Consider the following 6,826-nt stretch of genomic DNA (forward strand, 5'->3'; position numbering starts at 1 on the left):
GCTATCCGCTTTGGAGCTAAAGTTCTTAATGAGCGACAAAGGAGATACCCACACATCAAAAGAGAGTTGTGGGGAGTAGTCACTGCACTGAATTGTGACAAAGGATATTTTATTGGAGCTTCAGTTGTTGTGGAAATAGATTGTTTACCTTTGCTTGGCATGATTACTAGTTGCTCGACTCCAGATATAGCGATGCTTCGGTGGATTGCCTATATTAAATCATTAAATCCAGAATTTCGACACATAGCAGGGAAAGATAATCCAGTTGCTAACATGCTTTCTAGAGCGAGATATGAGGATGAGGAGTCAATGCTTGTAGAAGATGATGAGACAGAGTTTGCTGCTCCTGTCCTTATTCATGATTGTCATGTATCTACTGTTGAAGCTTTTATTGAAGAACTTTATGTTGATGAGTGGCTGCAAATTGGACAGTATCTAAGTTCATTGACTCGAAGAGCTGATTGGACAGATGATGAATTCAAGAAAATCAAAAGGAAGGCTTATGGGTATTTCTTGAAAGATGGTTTTCTTTGGAAGCATCCAAGAAAGAGAGGAGGCTTGCCCTTGAGAGTAGTTTGTGATGTAGCGATGCAGATACAGATTATGCGAGAGTTTCATGAGAGCTCATGGGCTGGACATAGAGGTGTGTGGGCTACCTATGAGAAAATCAAAGAAAGATACTGGTGGAAAGGGATGTATAAAGATGTTTCTCACTTTGTGGAGACTTGCAGGGACTGCCAGCTTTACTCTTTAGTGCGACATCATGATGAGTTGCATCCGACTTATCCACTATGTATGCATTACAAGTGGGTGGTAGACTTGGTTACTTTGCCAGTGGGACTTTGGCAGATGAGATATCTTATCTTGGCTAGGGAGGATCTTACAAACTATGTTGAAGGTAGACCGTTGCGGACGAAGACCACCACTACAGTATGTAAATTCTTGTTGGAAGAAATATTTTGCAGGTATGGATGTATAGGCAAGATTACAGCTGATCGTGGAGAGCTAGATGCTGATGAAGCTAGAGAATTCTTCTCACGGCTTGGGATTAAATTGGCTCTTACTACTGCCTATAATCCAGAGGGAAATGGCAAAAGTGAAAGAGGACATCCGCCAATAGTTAAAGCATTGGCAAAAGCTTGTAGAGGTCGGATTGGAGATTGGCCGAGATTACTACCTTTTGCATTGTGGGCTGATCGCTCTACACATAGTGTGACTACTGGATACATGCCTGCGGAGTTGATGTATGGGCAAAAACCTGTCATGCCTACTGAAATTTGTGCTCTCACTTGGAGTGTTCTTCCGTGGCATGAGAATTTATCAAGGGAAGAGTTGTTAGCCCTTCGGATTCGTCAACTAGAGAGAAGGACAGAAGATGTGCAGCTAGCCGTTGATCGTTTGAGGCAGCCCGTCTCAAAAATAAGGACAGGTTTGATTTAAGGCATCGCTTGAGGCCTAGAGCCATAAAAGAAGGAGATTGGGTTCTAGTCTATGACAGTAGTCTAGAAAATCAGCATAATAGCATGAGAAAAATGGTTCAAAGATGGTTTGGACCGTATGAAGTGAAACAGGTTTTTGACAATGGTACCTATGAGCTGGCTGAATTAGATGGAACAGTATTGAGGGTGCCTATTGCTGGTAAACGAGTCAAGATTTTCAAGAAAAGAGAAGATGAAGAATATGCACTTGAAGCATTGACAGAAGAAGAGCAGGTGGAAGAAAGACAAGCAGAAGAGACAGAAAACATAGATGATGAAGCTGATGGAGAAACAGGTCCACTAGAATCAGAAGATGGACTCGACCTGTTTGTGGAGTTGAATGATCCTGGATAGTTGGCACATTCGGAGGATGCGCAGGTTTAGAGGGGGTGGATGTCGTGTTGCTGCGCATCCGAGTCGTATACACCTCCATTTCTTTTGTTGTGCATTTGTGTTAATTTCTGCGTGTGATTCATTGTTTGTGTGATGCATTTTGATAATCCGCATCCAATGTATATATTCCCTTAATGCATGCGTATGATTTTGTTTGGATGCATGATGTGTGTGTATTAGAAAAATATGAAAAACTGATGCCAAAGGACATTATCAAGCTGATTATTTCAATGATGATCTTTAAGAAATGATGCAGGACATGCATATGACGCCAAACAGGGTGACCTTTGAAATCGTCATTAATGGTTTTGCCAAAGCAAACAGAGTTAAAATGATGCTGGAACTTCTGGATGAAATGAAGATTATGGTGGTGATGACAATTGCGAAGGCATTTGAGCAAGCAGATGTGCAGTGGAGTAGTTCTCTTGTAATAGGAATTTTAAGATTCCTCAAGAGCATAAAAGCTTCTTGGGTTTTTTTTATTGGTGGAAAGACACTGCTTGGCCTCTTCACAGTCACCATGAGTCTGAAAATTGGCATAGTTCGTGCTTATACAGAATGAAGAATTATATTGGAGGCACTAATATTGACAGCAGCTGTTGTGCTTTCTCTTACTGCCTACACATTTTGGGCAGCAAAGAAAGGTTATGATTTTAGTTTCCTAAGTCCCATGCTTTTTGCAGGCCTCATGGTTCTCTTACTTTTCGGACTCATCCAGGCTTTCTTTCCACTAGGACGGCTTTCCTTGACCATATATGGGGCCCTTGCAGCCATCATATTTAGTGCTTATAAAATCTATGACACAGACAATTTGATCGAAAATTATACCTACGATCAGTATATTTTGGCCTCAGTCGCTCTCTACTTGGACATCCTCAATCTATTTTTGGACTTGTTAGATCTTATTCAGGAAGGAGGATATCACGACACTACAGATTATTACGAAAAGAGTGGAGAGGACCGTCTGTGATTCAAAAAAAAAGAATACGCAGGTTGAAGGGGGATTTTCGGCCCATGGTCACGAAAAAAAAGCGAAGAAAAATCGGAAACATCAATATGGTCCAAGCTATGAAAGGCGGTGGTAATCAGAGCTGCAAAGGACGAGACATATCGTGGAAGGAAGGACTTCGACAGGGACTCACTGTCTTCGAGATGTTAATCCTCCGAAGGGCAATTTCCATCCCCAGGCTTATCTTTGATTCCCGGGAAGTCTAATTCATCGAATCGAATCGCTCACTCGCTTCCGTGCTTGTGGTCCACTCTCTCCAGCACACGCGGAACCGTCCTTCTCCTATTCGCTCCCTTACCCATCCTCCCCTTTGTACATTCCTGCATTCTAAAAGGCAGACACAATTTAATGCACGAGCTGGAGTCTCCACTTCTATGGTTTGCAAATTCGTCTCTTTGTCAAGGCTAGCACGCGGCGCTTCTAACAGCATTCCATTTTATGCACAACACCTCAGTAGCAGATAGCCATTCAATTAGGCTGACAAGCATACACATCTCTTGAGGAAATCATCACAGAAGTCAATCTTGAGGAATCATCGGAGGAGGATTGGTCGTCTGGGAGCTACAGAGCGTTCAATGCGCGGATTAGCTTGCCTGACAAGGTGGATCAAGCTACCATCAAGGCGGTTCTGAAGAATGGTGTCCTCAACGTAATGGTGCCAATGTCTAAGGGACGATGTGAAGCTGAGCATCAACAATGGCAACCTCACCCTGAAAGCTGAGCACAGCACAGGAGAATCCTTAGTATTTTACTACAAGATGAAAGGGATTGCTGCCCTCAGGATCGGCAGAACACGCACTTTGATTTACTGTACATTTCCAAAGAAGCAGAGTATAGCTTTATATACTTTGTGAACTACTACAATACTGCAGCTGTGAGAATTGAAGTGCTTGATAGATGTCCTAGAAACCAGGCTCCATGGATTAATTACTCAGATATCCTTACAGAAGTGATAAAGGAACTGACAGGAAGAGAGCTGAAAGTGGGTAGATCTTGCTGATGGTAATAAATTGCATGCCTACATTGTGAAGTATGGCCTTGACTTGGAACCTTGTAATCTCAACTACTTAGAGATCCAAACAGTCATTCATTTTTGAATGATATGAATGGTCTAAAGTACCCTTTAGACAGAAACAATAAAGCTGTTTATGATTAAGTTTTGAAACTGAGAGATTTATTTGGTGCTCCTGAAACAAATGAAAAACAGAGGACAGATTGACATGCTTTGTCATTTATTTTTGACTCTTCTTTTGTAATATACTTGACAAACAATATAATGATCTTGGCATCAAATATTGTGTTATCGAGATCTTCTTGTTAGTCTTTATTTCTTGATGTACCTTGAACCCCGTGTTCTGCAGCCCTTACATGAACTCTACGACAACGTGTAGCTCTCACACACATACAAACATAGATAGGCTTAGGGTTTGCAATGTCTATTCTGGTGCCAAACCCAAACTTTGAGAGTAGGGTGGGGAGAGAGAGAGATAGATAGAGAGAGAGAGAGAGAGAGAGAGAGAGAGAGAGAGAGAGAGAGAGAGAGAGAGAGAGAGAGAGAGAGAGAGAGAGAGAGAGAGAGAGAGAGGAGGAGGAGGAGGAGGAGGAGGAGGAGGAGGAGGAGGAGAAGAAGAGAAGAAGAAGAAGAAGAAGATGATGATGATGATGATGATGAAGTGATGAATATCTTCAAGTGATTACGATGGTGTGTTGGGGTAGTGTGCTGGGATATTGTACACAAGTCATTTCATAATAGTCTATAGTTATTTTTTTCTCCTTTAGTTGCAGGCATTGAAAGAAAATCAGTATTGACATCGTAATAAGTTGGTGTAGTACAAAGAAAGGCGCTTTGCTGAATTTGGACCTAAAAGGTGCTTTGCTGAGACAGAGACACGCTCTTTCATCGAGACTTGAATTACATATTCATTTTGTCTTGATTTTCTCATCTTTGAGCTATCAAAAATTAAGGTTAGTCCAATCTCATAGACTTTGCTTATCTTTGAGATGCACAATATTGCGCTTCTCTTAGTTAATAACAAGCATTCATTCTTGCACGCAATGTATTGTTGCCTTTATAATAAGCATTCAATCCTTGTTTCTTCCCCTCTTTTGTTTATGTGCATTTCCAAATTTGGCTTCAGGTTTGACTTGCCCTGATCATATTTTTAACTCAGCAGTAATTTTCAATCTAATTGATTGGCGTAGTCTCTATGAAGTGAAAAATGAGAGGTGGAGAGAGTTAATTGAGTAAGCGAGTTTGAATGCTCACCACTCATCACCAAAATTGCTTTTGATATGACTAGAGCATTCAATAGGGTCTCCCTTACTAGTCTAATTTGAGCTCTTTTGAATATGTACGAAATTTTTCTCTTCATGATGGATTTAACACATGTGAGGTAGACATAAGTAACTTGAATTATAAAGGTAAATGAGATGGATAAGTATTGAGGTTGTAATCAACACATCTAGGACATAGAAAGGAGTATAATGATAGCATTTTAACGTGGTGATTGGGGGTTGGAGGCTAAACCACACTCAGAAGGGATAACTGTTGTGATGGACTACTAAGTCCTAGGGACACGACCTTCCTATATGTGTTTGGTTTGGCATATCTAAGTATTGAGATGACCTATATTTATGTTGTTTCTAAACTAGTCTAGGTTTTGATTTAAAATGAAACAATATGGAATGATGCCAATATGCTATATTTGTATGTTCAAGACTTAGGATTTAATAGTCATTATTCTTCTCATCAATTCAAACCATGTAGTGATGTAGCCAAATAGACAAATGATCGTTAATGCTAACTATGTGCAATTGGATCTGCAAAACTTTAAACATAGTTGTGATATTAGTGGGGATTTCATCGTTAATGTTGATGACATTAGTGGGGATGTCATAGTAGCTAGTCCATTGTCATAGTGGGGATGTCATAGTAGCTGATGACATTAGAGGGGATGTCATAGTAGCAACAATATTGTCCATTGTCCCAAGGTAGGACCATGTAATCCTTCCATCCGTGCAAGCTCTTGAATGAGTTCTTCAAGTTTATCAATGCATATCCCAAATAATGTTGGTGATAGGGGGAATCCTTGTGTTGATATTTCATATAATTGTTGAAAAATGTTAAGTATTATCATAAGTGCAAACCATATTATCATAAGTGCAGACCATTATGTTCCAATATTTCTGATTATATTCTAATTATGTTCCAATCATGACAAAAAATCTAGCAAGCAGTTAAGTGTTCTAATCATTGTCTTAGTGGGTTTTTTCTACAGGTTTCTTCTCTAGTGGTTGGGCAGGGAGCTTTGGGACTGGTGGCTCCTGAGTTTCATGTCAGACATGAGCACATGGGAGATGGGAACTCCAACAAAAACCACTAAGACATCTACCCCATAGGTATTCACTTATCTCCACTTTAGAAATTTGAAATTTTGAGTCATTAACCCTTTCTTTATTGAGTAGGCATTTTCAACTTATGTGCTTATGTTTAGAGCTTCTTATGGGTAGGAACAACCCCCTAGCACAGTGCCAATGTAGTATCCTAAGTGGACAGCTTCTTTCTTAGTGTTTTTACATTGATTTTGTAGCATTCAAAGTGGGAATCTCTTACTCTGTAGTTTTTTGATCTTGGATAAGTATGGAAAGAAAGGAAATATTGATTCATCTAAATGAGGGTACAGATCAAAGCCATGTTTTGGGATTTTTATTCCTCAAAGAAGAAGGAACCTATAAAGATTTATGAGAGGACATTGTCCTTGATAGTCTCATCTCAAATGACTTTGTCTTTTGGGGAGGTTTTAGAATGCTTCCTATTGGAGAAAAGCAAGAGGAGAGATGGACAATTGATGAAGAAGAGGTCACCACTCAATTGAGAGAGGAGAATGAGTCACCATGCAAGTGTTAAAGAGTGAATTCAAAGGGGGACTAGCAATGAGCCAGAGCC

Source organism: Lygodium microphyllum, chromosome 10 (assembly GCF_053477565.2).
Source record: "Lygodium microphyllum isolate KBCC chromosome 10, Lygodium_microphyllum_v1.1.10, whole genome shotgun sequence".
NCBI classification, from domain to species: Eukaryota; Viridiplantae; Streptophyta; class Polypodiopsida; order Schizaeales; family Lygodiaceae; genus Lygodium; species Lygodium microphyllum.